We start from the raw sequence: 21143 nt of genomic DNA, 5'->3' as shown, positions 1-21143 counted from the left end.
GACAAACACCCACCTCACTACAACCTCCTTTCAGGTAATCGTAGAGCGCGATGAGGTCTCCCCTCAGCCTCCTCTTCTCCAGACTAAACAACCCCAGTTCCCTCAGCCACTCCTCATAAGGCTTGTGCTCCAAACCCTTCACCAGCTTTGCTGCCCTTCTCTGGACATGCTCCAGCAAGTCAATGTCCTTCTTGGAGTGAGGGGCCCAAAACTGAACACAGTATTCGAGGTGCGGCCTCACCAGTGCCGAGCACAGGGGCACGATCACCTCCTTACTCTTGCGGGCCACACTATTTCTGATACAGGCCAGGATGCTGTTGGCCTTCTTGGCCACCTGGGCACACTGCTGGCTCATGTTCAGCTGGCTGTCAATCAGCACCGCCAGGTCCTTTTCCTCTGGGCAGCTTTCCAGCCACTCTTCCCCAAGCCTGTAGCGTTGCCTGGGGTTGTGGTGGCCGAAGTGCAGGACCCAGCACTTGGCCTTGTTGAACCTCACACAGTTGGCCTTGCTTATCAATCCAGCCTGTCCAGGTCCCTCTGCAGAGCCTTCCTACCCTCCAGCAGATCAACACTCCTGGCTTGGGAGTCATCTGCCCACCTTGACTTGGTGTCATCTGCAAACTTACTGAGGGAGCACTTGATCCCCTCATCTAGATTGTTGGTAACGATATTGAACAAGACTGGCCCCAAAATTGAGCCCTGGGGAACACCGCTCGTGACCGGCCGACAACTGGATTTAACTCCGTTGACCACAACTCTCTGGGCTCGGCCATCCAGCCAGTTTTTTACCCAGCAAATAGTACACCTGTCTAAGCCGTGAGCCGCCAGCTTCTCTAGGAGAATGCTGTGGGAGACAGTGTCAAAGGCTTTACTGAAGTCCAGGTAGACCACATCCACAGCCTTTCCCTCATCCACTAGGCGGGTCACCTGGTCATAAAAGGAGATCAGGTTGGTCAAGCAGGACCTGCCTTTCATGAACCCATGCCAGCTGGCCTGGACCCCTGGTTGTCCCGCACATGCCTGGTGAACGCCCTCAAGGCGATCTACTCCACAATCTTCCCCAGCACTGAGGTCAGGCTGACCGGCCTGTAGTTCCCCGGATCCTCCTTCTGGCCCTTCCTGTAGATGGGCATCACATCATTGGCAAGCCTCCAGTCATCCGGGACCTCCCTTATTAAACAGGACTGATGATAAATGATGGAGAGTGGCTTGGCAAGCCCCTCGCCAGCTCCCTCAGTACCCTCAGGTGGATCCCATCCAGTCCCATAGACTTGTGAGCGTCCAGGTGGCCTAGCAGGTCGTTAACTGCTTCCTATAGCTATGACATACAAGGCAGCCCAGTTGGATTCAGGGTACAAAGTCAAACCAGTTTGAACTGAGATCGTTTGAGAGTGACAATGTTTAAAACAGATTACAATCGAATTTTGAAAATTTTTGGACAATAGAGCATCTTATTTCTTGTGTGTATGTTCCTGCATTAAATCTTTACGTATTAGAGACATTTGACCTATACAAAAGGATTTGTCTCTGTATACCTGGTCTTATTTTCATAAAGGTGCAAAAGTAAAGGAAGAGAAGTGTTTTCTTTTTTCTCCTGCATAGAAGTTAAATATTTTCTAATAATTATCTGAAAACATCAAGCATACTCTTTTTGCATTATGTTCTTTAAAAATGTAATGAAAAGGGAAGCACAACAAAACATACAACTGATTTCGACTTAACATAATAAAAATTTAAACAGAATTGAACAACATGTTGACTAAGCAGTTCAGGAATTTCAGAAATGAATGAAAGAATTTCATATAACTCATATAATCTGTTGGTCAGTGTGCTAACAGCACTTTATCAGAATAATGTGAGAGACTTGTAGAGTTTGAATTTCTCCTTGTTATAAGGAAAGAAAGGCAAAAAAACCCGTCTTATACCTCCTCAAAATCTGCTGAACAATTAGGTGTCCAAACATTAGTGCTGATACCACACAAACTGTTTGCCAAACATGCATGTATACTCTTAAAGAATATCCAAGGAAGGTGGAATAAGGACCTCCTTTTTTCTCTCCCAGAAAAAAAAAAATCCCAAACCTAAAAAACAACAGCAGCAAAAAAAAAAAACAACCAACAACACAAAAAGCAAAACCTACATATTCTTTAAAAATGGTAATTTGCTTCCATGCAGTGCAGGAAAATAGTCACATCGTTTAATGATTTATCAAAATATAGTGACATTTTTTATGACTTCAGACAGTTGTTTCTTTTATTTAATTACATATAATCCTCTAAATATAATATTTTTGCTATCTTCTGATGAACAACAGAAAGAAAGGACACCCTCTTTACCTTACATCTTCACTTCCAAGTCAATTTTTTACATAAAATAACTTTTTTGGCCCCAGGAGAAACATTCACTTTTCAGAGACAATATCATGTTGTCAACAAATGAATGATTTTCTGTGATGAAAAATCACTACTAAATTTGGGCTTCAGATTTATGACACAGACCTTGTGTCCCTGTGATGAGTTTCGTGAGAAACAGATACAAAAGGTATTGATACTTAAAATCACGAGGTGGATTCTTACATATTTGTGAAATTCTTTTGATTTCAGTAGGTTTTTTATCAGACACTATAGTTGTATACTGCAAGGCTGTAGTCATAAGCTGCTGCAAGGCAACAACATATGTTGTCTTTTTGCTAAAATTTAATCCAGTAGCAGGTGAACGGGAGCTAAGTGCTTTAAGCCTGCATCTGCCATTAAAATAGTAGTTTTCCTACAGCTGTCTCTGACCATTTTTCAACATCCCTACTCCAGAGGATTATTTTGTCAGTACTTAATACTTGTGTTCAGAGGGGTAACTCATTTATACCTTGTAACATTTTTTGTTTCATTACCTTCAAATTTAAACTTTCCTGCTTATATTTTAGCGAATTGCAATATTTTCATCTGTTTAAAAAAATATTTGAAATTATATTAAAAAAATTATCCTCTAGGCAAATATACCTACATTCATATAGGTATATCATTCTTGTTGTTTAATAGAGAAAACCACCATTAACACCTCTAAGGAGCTGACATTTAGGCTACTGGCTAGTCTTATATTCCCATACTAAACTTGTCTCTAGGGCTATATTATTTACATGTGTGCAGAGAGGCATTTCTTCATGTCTTATATAAACTAGTGCTCCTTGTAACCATGTAGCCCTGTAATGCAAGGCTATTGCCATTGCTGGTAGCCGGCCATAAGCTTTGCAGTGGATTTGCAATTGTCAGATTTTCTCTGGCTGAACTTGACTTGTCTGTAGCTTTGCCTCAGCTTGGTTTGGCTGTGACAGCAATTTCTCTAATTGACCAGGTGATTATGGCTAATTTGTTTTACTTTTGTTTATCTTTCTGTAGTACAACCAGTTTTATATAGTGAGTAGTAACAAGCACTATGTAGAATGAGGTACTTACAGCTCTAACACAATGATGTAGAAAAATGCAGGCACTGAGAAGCAGAGGCACAAGATGTGACGTAGGGTACAGGCATGGAATGAGAAGGGGTGGGTCACAGGCCTGGCACTGGAGGCACCGCAGCTATGAGCAACAGCATTCATGGTCAGTTACAGAAATAAGAGTCCCAGAGCTGGGCAGAGCTGGTTTTAGGGCTAACAAAGAGAAACAAAGAAATAATATCTAACATACATAAAGGTCACAATATATAGTAAATTTGGATGTAACCTGGAGCTGTAGGCCAAGGGAGAAAGACAATGGTGTAAAAATGTGTTAGCAAACACATAAAAATAACCCCAACTTGATCCTGGAGAGCTGAAGAAGAACTCATCAATATGAACATCATATTCCTCCTGGTGAAGGACTGCAGATGATGATAATTCATCATAACACTCCCTCCTCATTTGTGTGAAACCACGGACCTTAGGCCCAGAGGAGCAGGGGAAGGGCAAGCACAACACCAAGAAAAGGGGTAGAAACTGAGAAGTGTGTGTAGAACAATTTTAGCTGCATCATTATTCTTTGGTTTTTTGGTAACAATAGATCTGAACTAACAATGATTGGACTCTCAAGATTTTAATTACAGTAACTTTTTTTTTTTTTTTAATTTTATTTATATACAAGATGTGCTGCTTCTTCCTCTAAACAAGATTTTGAGCATAACATCCTTCAGGACCTAATTCACTGCATTCAATCTGTTCTAATTACTACTGCTGACCTAGTGGAAACAAGGTAAGTAGAGCACTGCTAATTAGTATAATATTAACAAAAAAAAAAAAAAAATCTTTCCTATATGGAAGACTCTTTGTTTAAATCTTACAAATCTCTCAGATAAAAGATATAATTGTCTTTGTATGGAAAAGTGACCCAGTTATAAAATCTACATGGAGATTTCTTTCACAGCTTCTGCTGTCAAGAATAAATCCTATTTGCTAATTTCATGGGCCAGAAAAGGGCAAAAAGGTATATTTGTGTAGTGTAACTATAGTTCTATATAGATAGCTGCCACAAGCAGTTATTCTATGCACGATAAGGTATTTGACTCCAACACAGTGACATATTGCAGAGAAATTCAGACCTGCTGTGATAGCAGAGGCTTTGAGAAGTGGAGACACAAGCTGCAGCCTGTGGAAAACATTCCACAATTTGTTGAAAGCTTCATGTTCTGTAGTCTTCTGATACGTTATAATCATCTGCTTTTATGGAGAACTGAGAGGCAATACTGTTCTTGAATTAATGTGAAGAATTACAAGTATCTCAGTATGATCATAGTACAGAACAATGTATTTAGATGTCTGTGCAATATATTTTTTAATGGACATAATATTCATAAACATGAAATTAATAAACATGAATTTCATAAAACACAAGGTGAAAAAGAAGTCTGGTAGAACGTCTCCATAACTGAAAGGGAAGCTCCACATTGAATTTAGCTTGAGATCTAAGTTATGAAAATCTCTACAATGGAAAGGGAAATTTGAAAATTTTCAACAGTTTTCATCTGCTCTCTGAATCAGAAGGGAAAGACACGGTAATAACCTGGTGGCTAATTAAAACCCACTGCTCTGCAGTTATAATGATGCCTATATGCTAAAGAATAAGGTATAAGAAAAGGTCAGATATCAGCTGTTTCAACAGAATAATCAAAATAATAGTGTCAAAAGTAAAAAATGAAATAAAAGAAGGCGGCCAATTACATTAGACAGAAAGAGCAGAAAAAGAGGTGGGGATAGGAAAACTCTAATTAGCAATATTGAACTTCATCTTTATTACAATAGATTTCAAACATTCCAAAATTCCAGGTAGAGCAACAGAGGATCCTTTTAGCCTGAGCTTTAAAAAAATTAAATTAAAATATTCCAAAACTAGGTATACTAGTTACACCTTAATACTTCTTTGGTAAAAGGATGTCTCGGACATTATTTCTATTCTTTCTAGCATGACAGCCATTTGACCAATATATGAGAAAACGACCAGAGGAAATAGGCAAAAAAAACCAGCCCTGAGTTCAGAAAAGTCCTTCATTTCTTGATCTACCTACATTTCAAACACACTGGAAGTTATGCTAAGAGAGGCTTTCAGGGCATATTTTTGATTGCTCTGAAAGTTTCAGTCTTGTGGGCTTACCCTCTCCCAGAATTAGTATCTGATCTTATGGGCAGCTTTCAGGAGTGAAACAGCAAATGTAGACTGAGTCTATTAGTACAATGATGCCCCAAGATAAAGTATTTTTTTCAATTGCAAAGGAGTATTAACAGAGAGAGACACAAAGAGCTACTCTACAGAAGCTGCTACTGTAATTCTTTTCCTGTTGAGAAGTCTTTAGTTTTTCTGTCCTTCAGCTCCGTATCCTTTAAAACATACAATAGTACTTTCCAGTCCCTCAGGGGTATATTAAACACAAGCTTGCGAAAAGACTGGTAGATGTTCTGAGCTTTTATTAGTGCAGGTTATATACATATCTTAAGTGTGTGTGCACATGAAGTTTACAATGCACTTACTAAATACAGCTTTGATAACTGATGCACAAACTGATAAGGAAAAATAACCCACAAAAACCAGAATAGCAGCCACACATTATTTTTAGCACAATGAACATACATTATTCTAGTATATATTATGGCTACACAAGATCGTGATTTATGGTGTAAATCCATGGTTATTCCTGCCACCTATTATCTTTTCTCTTTTATCATATTTTTCACTGTTATGTAGCATGGTACTTCATGAGATTTTGATTTGTCTCTTTGACCAAGACCAAGACTGAGAAGGTTCTGAGTTCCAGCAACAGTTTCCTTATTGGCATATCTGTTTGGATTGTATGGGAGGGAAGGGGGAGCATCTGCTACTTCAATTGGTAGTATAGGTATGGAAAGATACTTGCTATGTGGTTTCAAAAGAGCACTACAGTATCCAAATTCTTAATAACTTGGGGAGTGGAACAGTGCAAGCATGAGAAATTTCCTCAGCTACCACTTGGAACAGATTTTTTTTTACCCATTGAAACATGTTACCAGGCCACTGTTTAAATCATAAAAAACAGATTATCAAGACACATTAACTTTTCCACAATAATGATCACATTTTTATGCTCACTATGCTTTCTCCTTGATAATGACTCATTGCTGAGATGATTGTGTTGTACAATGCAATATCTATTTCCTTATCTGTGAGAGTATTATTACTTTTTACTTTGGGGTATTTTACATTTCCTCTGTGTGACTATATAGAGATTTAAAAGTGTGTGTCTGTTTTCCTTAACAGGCAAATGTTCCTCTGCCTTTTGCAGAAAACTATAATTGAATGCTTGCACCGAAAAGTACCATATTATTTAAGTACTATTGATATGCTCGGTGTTTTAAACATATTTTAAGATCATAGCAAACTTTGCATCTTTTCAATAAGTGTAGGTATAAGTATATGTATATGTATATGTACATGTACGTGTACGTGTATGTGTATATGCGTATGTACACAGTATACTTCTGATCTTGAATGTGTACACCAAAATATATCTTTAGGCATTAAATTTATTCCCAAATCCTGTAACAAATTTTGTTGCATTCACATTCCTTTTTCTTCTTTCACCCTCTAGGTTTTTCTTTTTAGTCTACTATTCTGAAAAACTTACAAATTTGAGAATAAACTAGTCATTAAGATAAAGAGTGAAACGTTTGGATAAAGTGCTATTTAGTGCTAATTGAAAAATAATTTCAGTAAAGTATTAACCAACCAAAAGAACCAAATGAACTTGCTTCTCCTTGTCTTTTAAAATTACAATAATCATACAGGTTATTGGTATTCTATGTAATATTATAATTATTACCAGAGAGAATCATGAGAACTAAAATTATTTCTAACTCACAATCTAGTCATATATGTATCTACCAGATTCCAACTCTTTAGTTTATTCTTTTAGTTTGAGTTGCCTTGCTTTTGTCCATGTATTATAAAATGTCGAGGTATATATAGAGGCGTATTGCTTTTTGCATGTAGGACTACCACCTGAATGCCCACTGAGATCTGAATTAAGTTTATATAGTGGTTGCAGGTAATTTCCTATGACATATCTTTCTTGTATAATTTGCAAGGACTCTAGGTTTGCGAGAGGTCGAAGAACAGAGACACAATGGAAATCCAGCTAAGCCTCGTCCATTCAAGAAGTGTTCATATCACTCTATAAAGGTATACTTTAATTCATTTAAAAAAGAGAGAGAGAGTGAGAATGATGGTAAAAGTTAGTTGTTGAAGCATTAAGCTGTGATCTGCAGACATGCTCACTAATCATATATGACTATTGCATATCGAATTGGGAAAGACTCCACCGAAGCCATGTAAAATATTATTGTCTGAACAGAAAAGACGACCTTACCTTTCAGACTTTCTCTTCTTGATATATATATAATATTGCAATATATGTTACATTTTTCACCACCCAAATGCCAATTTAAATTAATATCAGGGTAAGATGTTTGGCCAAACTTTGGAAAATCTAATTAGCTGCAAACTTAGAGCTCCAGTGAGGCCCAAATTCAATAACTAATATGTTAGAAATAGGATATTTTGGGATTTTTTTAAACATATATTCAGGTTTTATACAACTGAAGCAGTAATTGGGATAATCTCAAAGATATAGTCCAGGAAATTATCCCAACTACCATTTCATTTGCAAGGTACTTAAGCTCCATATTATTTTACTTTTTCTTATGAGGGCATCATTAAGCATTTGCACTTCTGTTTTTGTGCATTTATGAAAATCCCAATCATAACACTACTGTGTAGTTTGAAGTCTATTTCACAACTAAACTATACCTCCCTGCTTTTTCTTATGATCCTCTCACATCAGACACTGAAATTATGATTTCTGCCACTGAAAATATAATTTCTGCAAACCTAAATTAAATTAGCTAGTGCCTAAAAAAGTACAGTCTCATTCACAATACTCCTTCTCTCCACACTATTTTGTCTATACCCTTGTACTTCTCCCAATTGCTGAACTGAAATGTGAATTGTTGTGTAGGGAGGGTTCCTACAGCCATTGACTCGTAGTATAAAATGCTCCCGCTCAACCAATTGCCACCTAATAAAGTCAAGTTGTTTGTAAGGAGCTTTTATTTTTGAGTTTGAACTTTGTGGGAGAACTCTGTATAGGTAATCACAGGAAATGGCAGTAATTTGTTTTTGTGAGCTGTTGATCTTACTTAGAGTAACATGTATGGCTTAAGTCATTTACATGGACAGAGTTAAGAGTTAAGATGTCATGAGTATGAGGGGCAGACAGTTCATATTCTGGAATAGTTTGACTCTGTTACAGGCTAATTTTGAAATAAATTGAATAACTTTTTTTTTAAAAAAAAAAGGAAAAAAGGTGCTATGCACCTGCTCTGTAACAGTTTCAAATTTTAAGCTAACAAGTGCAACACTTGGACTTTACTTTTCTTCATCCAAAAGGAAGCTCATACCTACATCTGGCATCTCAAGACATGTTCATAACACTTTATAAAGGTATAGTTTAATTCATTAGAAAGAGAAAAACTGTGAGAATGATGATAAAAATTAGTTGCTAAAGCATTAAGCTATGATCTGCAGAACACAGAAAATGGGAGGAATGGTTAATACAACAGGTGAACGTGCTTCCATTCAGAGAAACCTCTTATTGCTGGACAAATGAGCTGACAGAAACTTCATGACGTTTGGGAAAGGGAAGTGCAAAGTCCTGTACCTGGAAAGAAAAAACCTCATGCACCAAGACCTGTTGTGGGCTGACTGGTTGGAAAGTGACTCTGCAGAGAATGACCTAGGTGTACTGGTGGACACCCAGTTGAACATGAGCCTCAACGAACCTTTGCGACAAAGAAGGCCGACAGTCTTGGGGGCTGCATTAGGAAATGCGTGGCCAGCAGCTTGAGGGAGGTGATCATTGCTCTCTACCAGGCACTGGTGAGGCCACATCTGGAGCACTACGTCCAAGTCTGGACTCTCCAGAACAAGAGAGACATGGACATACTGGAAAGAGTCCAGCGAAGGGCCACTAAGATGTTTAAGAAAATGGACCATCTCTCATATGATGAAAGACTAGGACAACTGGGACTGTACAGCCTACAAAAGGCTCAGGGGGAATTGGAATCTTGTAAATGTTTATAAATATCTGATGGGAGGGCGTGAAGATGACAGAGACAGGCTTTTCTCAGTGGTATCCAGTAGCAGGGCATGAGGCAATGGGCACAAACTGAAACATAGGAAATTATATATGAACATAAGAAAACACTTCTTTAATGTGAGGGTGATTGAACAGTGGTACAGGTTGTCCAGAAAGGTTGTGGTTTCCATCCTTGGAAGTACTCAAAACCCAATGAATACTGTCCAGAGCAACCTGCTGTAGGTTTTGAGCCAGGGGAGTGGGGAAAAGGGGAGGACTATATGATGTGCAGATCTCAGCAATTCTGTGATTCTGTATTATGTATAGGTTCTTGTGCCTATTTTGCAAGATCCATGTACTTTTATATAGTAAAAAATGTGGAAAAATATAGGAAAAATAGGAAAAATAGGAAAAATATGTGGAAAAATATATGAAGAAATCTGTAGAAGTGGAACTAAAGTTTATATTTCTGGCCCCTAAGTGATAATCCTACAAACTAATGAGTCCTGATCTTGAGCTTTTCCTTTTTTCTAATATATTTTAATTTTTTTTCTTTACAGAATAACTATATTACAAGAGAAATAAAGTGTTATTTTCACTAATAATAAAAAAAAATATGTCAAGAGATATAGTAGTTGTGGGTTTGAATCTTTTCCAGAAGGGAAAAATATTTAAAGGTGACCGCTCACTAGCTCAAGAAAATTCTAAGAAACTAGAGCATAAACTCAGATAGGTGGAATCTCTTGTAGTTATTACCTTGTGGCAAAAGTAATGTCTTTTATCTATCATCAAGAGAGTTAGAATTTTGACTGTTTACTTCTGTACCAGAGATTTGAGTGAAATATGTAATATTATACTGAATTTACATTGATAGCTCTTGTTGCTCTCTTTCTTAAAAGCCCCCTTTAAGAATTGAAAAGCCACAATAAGGTCTCCTCAGAGCCTTCTCTTCTCCAGGCTGAACAACCCCAACTCTCTCAGCCTTTCCTCATAGGAGAGGTGTTCCAGTACTCTGATCATTTTTGTGGCCCTCCTCTGGACCTGCTCTAACAGGTCCATGTTTTTCTTGTGCTGGGGCCCCCAGAGCTGGAGACAGTACTGCAGGTGGGGTCTCACCAGAGCAGGGTAGAGGGGCAGAATCACCTCCCTCGACCTGCTGGCCACGTTTATTTTAATGCAGCCCAGGACACGATTGGCTTTCTGGGCTGCAAGCGCACGTTGCTGGCTTATATCCAATTTTTGTCCACCAGTGCCCCCAAGTCGTTCTCTGCAGGGCTGCTCTCAATCCATTCATCAGCCAGTCTGTATTGATACCAAGGATTGCCCTGACACAGGTACAGGATCTTGCACTTGGCCTTCTTGAACTTCATGAGGTTCGCATGGGCCCTCTCCTCAACTCTGTCAAGGTCCCTCTGCATGGCATCCCTTCCCTCTAGCATATTTGGCATGATACATCCCTGCAACTGACCCTCAGTCATTACCCTTCACAACTTCAGAATTAGGCATGCTCACATCTGAGTCCTGCAACCTTAAAAATGGCACTCAGCTATGAAATCTATAGTTTCCTGCCAGGCCAGTGCAAACTGTATACATCCCTCACAAGTCCTTTCTGTGATTTTGCCTGCTCTTGGAGGTGATAAATCACACAAGCTTTGCTTCATTTTCACCTACAGTGCTCACCTACCTTATTTCTTCCGTCTAACAACTTTGAATATCCTAATGAAACAAAATGTGCATCTCATTATGGGGTAACCACAAAATGTTTCCAAACAGAGAACTGTATCCTATGAGAAAGTATTTGTGTGACTGTGATTTAGTCTTCATAAAAATTAATATCTGTATCTGTACTTATGCAAATTAATGGTCCAATATTGTTAATGTTACATATTCTCCTATTCCCTAGTATGATTTACACATGAATTCTCCATTACTTTGTGGAGCTATGATTTTCTTGACAATAATATTAAATCATTCAGCACAATTCTTATTTCCATGGAAAAGTCCGTCTCTTCAGATTTTTCTGTGGGACTAATTTTGTATCTGATTCTCTGCTTATGGTTCTTTAAGACTAGTACATCTCTGCTCACAGCCATAAAGCGACTGTGCTTCAGTTTGTGGTAAGTGAGATCAGAACGAACCCTCCACTAGTACAATATTTAGCACAAGTTCCTAACAGGTAATTTGCAGTGTGACACAATGCACTCTAAACATCCACGTTCTTTTAAAATGTTTTGAAAAAGCCTAAAACAAGAATAAGATTACATTTTGGTTTAGCCTGTCATATCAGTATATATCTGTTCTGGAAACACTGTTGATCAATTTCATCATTCTGTCTTAAAATAAACTCCTGAAAACTTACCTGGGATGTTCACTTAATGCAGTGAGTTGTCAATATAAGTTTATATACTTTAAAGATTTCTGTTTATAGTTTCTATGCAAAAATAAATAATAAAGTATTTAAATGGTGCTGTCTGGGGGGAGGACGGGGGGTGACCAGGGTTATTTATGTGAAAATAGTCACAGTACAAAATTAAACGTGGTAATCTTTGCAAGATCAGATCCAAAGGGTACCAACTTTTTACAGTATACTGTTCTTCAAAAAAGAAGTGAAAAAGAGCTAGCAAATTGTGTTTCATTCTGTCAGTATGTTATATACCATCAAGTTTCATATAATGTGCATGTTTTAAACAATTAGTACAAGCAGAAGTTTTGTCAATGTCAAGCCATTTTCAGCTAATTTGTACTAACACACTTTGCTTTTGCTGTTACACCTAGGATTAAAAGGTAGCTAAAGAATATGGTTAAGATTTGTAGCAATATCTGCCAATTTCAGTGAAAATGAAACAGATTTTTCAAACCCATACAACCCAACAACAATTTTAGCAGAAGCTAAAATGGTTCAGTAAATAGCTGTGGTGAGTTGACCCTGGCTGGATGCCAGGTGCCCATCAAAGCCACTCTATCTCTCCCTTCCTCAGCTGGACAGGGGAGAGAAAATATAAAGAAAGGTTCATGGGTCAAGATAAGGAGAGGGAGAGATCACTCACCAATTACCATCATGGGCAAAACAGAATCAACTTGGGGAAATTGGTTTAATTTATTACCAATCAAATCAGAGTAGGATAATGAGAAATAAAACCAAATCTTAAAAACACCTTCCCCCCACCCATCCCTTCTTCTTGGGCTTAATTTTACTCCCGATTTTCTCTACCTCCTCCCCCCTCAGCAGCGAAGGGGGACAAGAAATGGGGGTTGCAGTCAGTTTACGCTCCGGTGTGGGGTCCTCCACGGGCTGCAGGTGAATATCTGCTCCACTGTGGACCTCCATGGGCTGCAGGAGGACATCTTGCCTCACCATGGTCTTCACCACGGGCTGCAGGGGAATCTCTGCTCCAGCGCCTGGACCACCTCCTCCCCTTCCTTCTTCACTGATCTTGGTGTCTGCAGGGTTGTTTCTCTCACATATTTTCACTTCTCTCTCCAGCTGCAATTGCTGCTGTGCAGATTTTTTTCCTCTTTCTTAAATATGTTACCACAGAGGCGCTACTACCACCACTGATGGGCTCGGCCTTGGCCAGCAGTGGGTCCATCCTGGAGCCAGCTGGCATTGGCTCTATCAGACATAGGGGAAACTGCTAGCAGCTTATCACAAAAGCTCCCTCGTTACAAAAACCTTGCCACGCAAACCGAATAGAGTAACAAATTTATCTCAAATACCCATCATGTTGACCAGGCTAATAATGTAAGAAAGAATGTGCAATCCAAAAGTCTAAATTTTATTCAGATGTCATTCACTTTAATATTACACAGATTTCTTTTTCTTACTAGTTTTAACTTTGGACAGAATTAATACTGTAGTGTTAAGAACATAGTATCATAGAATCATAGAATCATTTCAGTTGGAAAAGACCTATAAGATCATCGAGTCCAACCGTAAACCTAACACCAAGTCCACAACTAAACCATGTCCCTAAGCGCCACATCGACACATCTTTTAAATACTTCCAGGGATGATGACTCAACCACTTCACTGGGCAGCCTGTTCCAAGGCTTGACAACCCTTTTGGTGAAGAATTTTTTCCTAATATCCAATCTAAACCTCCCCTGGCACAACTTGAAGCCATTTCTTCTCATCTTATCACTTGTTACTTGGGAAAGAACACCCACCTGACTACAACCTCCTTTCAGGTAGAGAGCGATAAGGTCTCTACTGAACCTCCTTTTCTCCAGGTTAAACAACCCCAGTTCCCTCAGTCGCTCTTTACAGGACTTGTTCTCTAGACCCTTCTGTGGACATGCTCTAGCACCTCAATATCTTTCTTGTAGTGAGGGGCCCAAGACTGAACACAGTATTTGAGGTGCGGCTCACCAGTACCGAGTACAGGGGGGCAATCACTTCCCTAGTCCTGCTGGACACATTATTTCTGATACAAATTAGGATGCCATTGGCCTTCCTGGCCACCTGGGCACACTGCCAGCTCATGTTCAGCCGGCTGTCAACCAGCACCCCCAGGTCCTTTTCCTCTGGGCAGCTTTCCAGCCACTCTTCCCCAAGCCTGTAGAGTTGCCTGGGGTTGTTGTGACACAAGTGCAGGACCCAGCACTTGGCCTTGTTGAATCTCATACAGTTGGCCTCAGCCCATCGATCCAGCCTGTCCAGGTCCCTCTGCAGAGCCTTCCTACCCTCCAGCAGATCAACACTCCCAACCAACTTGGTGTCGTCTGCAAACTTACTGAGGGAACACTCGATCCCCTCATCCAGATGGTTGATAAAGATATTGAACAGGACTGGCCCCAAAACTGAGGGCTGGTGCCATCGGCACCCCCCAAAATTCTTTGGCAAAAAGAATTGGTAGTGCATGCATTCCTTAGTGAACTTTGCAATATTGCCTTCACTCTGGTACCTGTCTTGAAAAAAGATACCTACACTTTCTCCAGTATTTTTTTTTTAAGAGAGGATGTGAGACTGCAAACTTAGTGAGGGAGCACATGATCCCCTCATCCAGAACATTGATAAAGATATTAAACAGAACTGGCCCCAATAGTGAGCCCTGGGGAACACTGCTCATGACCGGCCGCCAACTGGATTTAACTCTGTTTGCCACAACTCTTTGGGCCCAGCCATCCAGACAGTTTTTTACTCAGCGAAGAGTATGCTCTTCCAAGCCATGAGCAGCCAGTTTCTCCAGAAGGATGCTGTGGGAAACGGTGTCAAAGGCTTTACTAAAGTCCAGGTAGACAACATCAAACACATCTGGCATTATTAGTCTTAAAAATCCTAAATAAACAGTGTCTGTATTTCAAGTAATTTTCATTTAGTCCTGCATCATGTGAATGATCTGCACTCATTTTGGACAGCTATGAATTCTGTGTTCTCTCATTAGCCATTCTATGCTCGCCTCTCTCAGGATCACCTTTTTCAAGTAAAACTTTGACTTGAAGAAGATTATAAGGAATAAGATATTATATGCTATATTTGATTGAATAATTTGGTAGACTTTCCTCTCCCATTAGGAGAAAGATTATTTACATCTTTGACATGTACATTATTGTACATCTTTGACACTAGATCACCATGGTTTTATAACAGTGCAAACAACCTGAACAGCTCTATTTTAAAAGCAAAATGTGGAGAGAAAAAACACCCCTCATTTGAAGAAAATCCTGGTATTGAACAATGTGCACATATTACTCTTGTGTGTTTTTCTTTAATATCAGAACTCATTTACCCCATGAAAGCCTAATGCTGGCATAATGTACCTGAAGATTTTTAAAAATAAGATTACTATGAAAAGATGATAGGAAGCTGTTGTAGGAAGTAGTTATACCTCTTGTTAGATCTTCATATGACAGTGTTTGCACACGGATTTTGTTATAAAACAAAAATAGATTATTGTTTTTCACTCTGTTCTCTTTTACAGACTTAATCCATCATCATCCCATGATCTTCTAGAAGACTGAATTCAAATGGATTAAGAATGTGATTTGACAAATTCATTGAAAAATGTCTTCAGCTGATTACTAAACAGAAAGATGAAGAGGTGATTGTGGATTTGGAATTTCTAGTTGAAGACTGCAGAAAGCTGGAAGCATATGGCTGTATGCTTTTCTTGTTACTCTATGCATCTGTTACTGGCCTATATCAGACACAGGTATGAACCAGTGATCAGTCTCATTTTCCTCAGATATTAAGTAGACTAGGTAGAAATACATGTATTAATTCAATTAAACTTGACTGTTGTTGCTATTTCAGGATGGGATGAAACTAACGGAAACATGGTGGGATGAGTCTCATGATTGGAGAGCTGCAATGGATGGCTATAAGCTCTTCAGAAGGGACAGGCGAGGAAGGAGAGGCGGTGGGGTAGCCCTGTATGTTAGGGAGTGCTTCGACTGTCTAGAGCTCAATGACAGTGATGATGAGGTCAAGTGCTTGTGGGTAAGGATGAGGGGGAAGGCCAACAAGGCAGATATCCTGCTGGGAGTCTGTTATAGACCACCCAACCAGGATGAGGAGGCAGACGAAATATTCTACAAGAGGCTGGCAGAAGTCTCCCAGTCGCTAGCCCTTGTTCTCGTGGGGGACTTCAACTTTCCGGATGTCTGCTGGAAATACCACACGGCAGAGAGGAAACAGTCGAGGAGGTTCTGGACTGTGTGGAAGATAACTTCCTGATGCAGCTGGTAAGCGAGCCCACCAGGGGAGATGCCTCGCTTGACCTGCTGTTCACAAACAAAGAAGGACTGGTGGGACATGTGGTGGTTGGAGGCCAGCTTGGGCTTAGCGACCATGAAATGGTAGAATTCTCGATTCTTGGTGAAGGAGGGGGGCCAGCAAAACCGCTACCATGGACTTCCGGAGGGCAGACTTTGGCCTGCTCAGGACACTGGTCGAGAGGGTCCCTTGGGAGACAGTCCTGAAGGGCAAAGGGGTCCAGGAAGGCTGGACGTTCTTCAAGAAGGAAGTCTTAAAGGCACAGGAGCGGGCTGTCCCCATGAGCTGTAAGAAAAATGGGCGGGGAAGGCGACCGGCCTGGCTGAACGGGGAGCTCTGGCTGGGACTCAGGAAAAAAAGGAGAGTTTATCACCTCTGGAAGAAGGGGCAGGTAACTCAAGAAGAGTACAGGGATCTCATTAGATCATGCAGAGAGGAAATTAGAAAGGCAAAATCCCAGCTAGAACTCAACCTGGCCACTGTTGTGAGAGACAACAAAAAATGCTTTTACAAGTATATTAATGACAAAAGGAGAGCCAAGGAGAATCTCCATCCTCTATTGGATGCGGGGAGGAACGTTGCCACCAAGGATGAGGAAAAGGCTGAGGTACTAAATGCCTTCTTTGCCTCAGTCTTTAGTAGTCAGAGCAGTTATCCTCAGGGTACTCAGCCCCCTGAGCTGGAAGACAAGGACGACGAGTAGGATAAACCCCCCATAATTCAAGAGGAAGAAGTTAATGACCTGCTACGCCACCTGGACGTTCACAAGTCTATGGGGCCGGATGGGATCCACCCGAGGGTACTGAGGGAGCTGGCGGAGGAGCTTGCCGAGCCGCTCTCCATCATTTACCAGCAGTCCTAGTTAACTGGGGAAGTCCCGGATGACTGGAGGCTCGCCAATGTGACACCCATCTATAAGAAGGGCCGGAAGGAGGATCCGGAGAACTACAGGCCAGTCAGCCTGACCTCGGTGCCAGAGAAGATCATGGAGCGGTTCGTTTTGAGGGCGCTCATGAGCCATGTGCGGGACAACCAGGGGATCAGGCCCAGCCAGCATGGGTTCATGGAAGGCAGGTCCTGCTTGACCAACCTGATCTCCTTCTATGACCACGTGACCCGCCTCGTGGATGAGGGAAAGGCTGTGGATGTGGTCTACCTGGACTTCAGTAAAGCCTTTGACACTGTCTCCCACAGCATTCTCCTAGAGAAGCTGGCGGCTCACGGCCTAGACAGGTACACTCTTCGCTGGGTAAAAAACTGGCTGGATGGCCGAGCCCAGAGAGTTGTGGTCAACGGAGTTAAATCCAGTTGTCGGCCGGTCATGAGCGGTGTTCCCCAGGGTTCAGTACTGGGGCCGGTCCTGTTCAATATCTTTATCAACGATCTGGACGAGGGGATCGAGTGCTCCCTCAGTAAGTTTGCAGACGACACCAAGTTGGGTGGGAGTGTTGATCTGCTCGAGGGTAGGAAGACTCTGCAGAGGGACCTGGACAGGCTGGATCGATGGGCTGAGGCCATCTGTATGAGATTCAACAAGGCCAAGTGCCGGGTCCTGCACTTCGGCCACAATAACCCCAGGCAACGCTACAGGCTTGGGGAAGAGTGGCTGGAAAGCTGCCCAGAGGAAAAGGACCTGGTGGTGCTGATTGACAGACAGCTGAACATGAGCCGGCAGTGTGCCCAGGTGGCCAAGAAGGCCAATGGCATCCTGGCCTGTATTAGAAATAGTGTGGCCAGCAGGACTAGGGAGGTGATCATGCCCCTGTACTCGGCAATAGTGAGGCCACACCTCGAATACTGTGTTCGGTTTTGGGCCCCTCACTACAAGAAGGACATGGAGGTGCTGGAGCATGTCCAGAGGAGGGCAACGAAGCTGGTGAAGGGCCTGGAGCACAAGTCTTATGAGGAGCGGCTGAGGGAACTGGGGTTGTTTAGCCTGGAGAAGAGGAGGCTGAGGGGAGACCTCACCGCACTCTACAACTACCTGAAAGGAGGTTGTAGCGAGGTGGGTGTTGGTCTCTTCTGCCAAGTAACTAGCGATAGGACGAGAGGAAATGGCCTCAAGTTGTGCCAAGGGAGGTTTAGATTGGACATTAGGAGAAATTTCTTTACTGAAAGAGTGGTCAGGCCTTGGAACAGGCTGCCCAGGGAAGTGGTGGAGTCACCATCCCTGGAAGTATTTAAAAGACATGTAGATGAGGCGCTTAGGGACATGGTTTAGTTGACATGGTGGTGTTGGGTTGACGGTTGGACACGATGATCTTAGAGTTCTTTTCCAACCTTAATGATTCTATGATTCTATGATTCTATGATTCTAACTTTAGGAATATTTCATTCACAATTATACAGCCATATTAAGCATGGTAGAACAACATCTCATATGCCCAAGGTCTAAATTATCCTGCGGGTGAATCCACTAATTGAGCTTATGCTAAAAAGCATGGGCAGAATATGGCTATTATCTTTGCTATGCTAGAGGCAAAAAGTGTACAACCTAATAAGACCTTTACATTTGGCATGAGATTTCTTTCCTGACTATTTTGACCATTTCCTTCACTAGAAGTCACAATCTTATATCTATATATGAATGTATTTAATGTATATACTAGAATATATGCTTTTCATATAAAATATGCTATGTATATACTAGAATGTATGCTATTCATATACAAAACATTTTTTCTCAGTTAATTTATTATTTGCTGAAAAGTGCAGTTCTTCAGTAGCTGAAAATATTTGCAAACTGAGGATAAATTAGGCAAAAAAGAGACTAGTTTTGATTTTAGAGGACTAAGCCCACCCCCCTAAACCACCAACAACCCAAAACTCTGTTTTCAAAACAAAGAAAAAGAAAATGACACTTGCTCTGTGTTTAAAGTCACCAATTTCTTCTTATTGCAGTAAACAGGAAGTTATTTGAGGCATTTTATGAACAGAATCACTCTGAGACACACTTTTGAAAGTGTCCTTTACATAGCCTTAAGAAAATGATCATACCAAAAATAATTCCATTCTGAATCATTCCTTTAATAAACATTTGAGATGATGATTTTAATATCATGAAAAGTGTAAATACAATCATATTGTATAGGCATTTTTAATTGCCATTAATTACACTTCTGAATTATCATGAAAATAAAAATTATGATTTACCATGAGCTTTAACATAGTTATGCATGGAAATAACTTCAGACATGTTTCCTGAGTGCCATCAGATGATAAAATATCATTATTTCTGTAACTATTTATCTCTTGGGATAAAACAATGTTTCTATTTCACACATATCTCTTGCAAAACCTCCATCAGACTTAGTTCTGCATCCTTTAGAAAGTTTGTATGCAGAATATATTCAGGAGTGTGTATAATAATGCCAATCAATGATTACTGGGAGAAAGAAAAAAATTGATTCTGTTTACCTGTTTCTTGATCTGATTATCATTCTTGATTCTACCAAAAAAAGAAACCCAACAATCTTGCAAAAAGTCCAGAATGCTTCCAACTCAAAATGAAAAAGACATTGAATAAACTGGGTGAGCATCTGTATTTTTCATCACTTAACTAAATATAGCTCAACTTCTCAGGTTTTAATCTTGCCCATCATTTATGGAAATAAGAAACCTGGCAGCTTGATATCATAATATATGGGTGGATTAATATCTATTAATCTTACTATGTCAGTACAGAGAATATGTTTTTGTTTAAATGTTGCCTGCAGATAAGCTGGCAAAGAAATCAAGAAGGTTATTGCCATGCCCTTTTCACCTCTATATGATAATTTTAACATACTCAGAAAAAATTGCACTCTGACATCAAGCTGGAGATGAGACCACAGTTGATGACACTTTCTGTTATGACATTTCTTTTTTTTTTTTTTTTTTAGTTTAACTCAGTTAAAATACAACCACTGAGATTGAAATGTTGCATGATAGTATCTTTCAGACAGGTCTCTGAAATTTCTGTTTAATTAGTTCAAACATTTCTGAGAAAGAATTAAGGGGAATAACATTCAATGTGCACTAGTCCTTTAAAATAAGAAAATAACTCTCTTGAGAATCTATTGCATGCCCACTCTGTATCTGAGGTGCAAAATTTACAGAGAGGTCACTTGTGCATCCTGCAAGGAGTTTTCATCCTCATTTCTCTCAATTCTGTGTGATTTCTCAGTCTCACCAAATTTCTTTCAGAAAAGAACAACAAAATGTAGTTGATTTCTAGACTTCTAAATATTTTCAGTTTATTTTAGAGATAGGTAGCTAACTTTTCTGAAGACCTCCTTGGAAAAAAGCATGTACCAGCTGTGAGTGTACATGTTTAACTAACTGGATGTGCACTCGTGTTCTCTTAGAAACCTGAGCACACATCATAGTATGACTGCAAAGACTAAGCAGAGATTCCTCTTTAAGTGCTCCTCTAAACTAGCAGAAATTGCTATAGCAAGATCACAAGAACTGAGAGCAGGGAAATAGTCTTCCCTATACTCAACTTTTTCTGTGTTAGAACTAAGACAAATTAGAGTAGAAGGAGGGAAAACATTGATGTGAATGCAGGAGTCACATCTTTGAGCCGGACTGAGTGAAGAGTAGGAACAGTTCAGGGAACAGATGCAAAAGACACTGGTGTCCCAAATCAGGCTTCTCTAAGAGTTGTCTAGAATTTTAGCCAATATTTCGTGGTCCCAACATTAACAAACTTTGCTAACCTCAATGATAATGAACTGTAGTGAAGATCCCAATACAGACACAGAATCACAGAATTAGAGAATCACAGAATCACAGAATGGTTAAGGCTAGAAGGCACCTC

Source organism: Calonectris borealis, chromosome 4, assembly GCF_964195595.1.
Source record: "Calonectris borealis chromosome 4, bCalBor7.hap1.2, whole genome shotgun sequence".
NCBI lineage: Eukaryota > Metazoa > Chordata > Aves > Procellariiformes > Procellariidae > Calonectris > Calonectris borealis.
Note: the sequence above shows the minus strand (reverse complement) of the source record.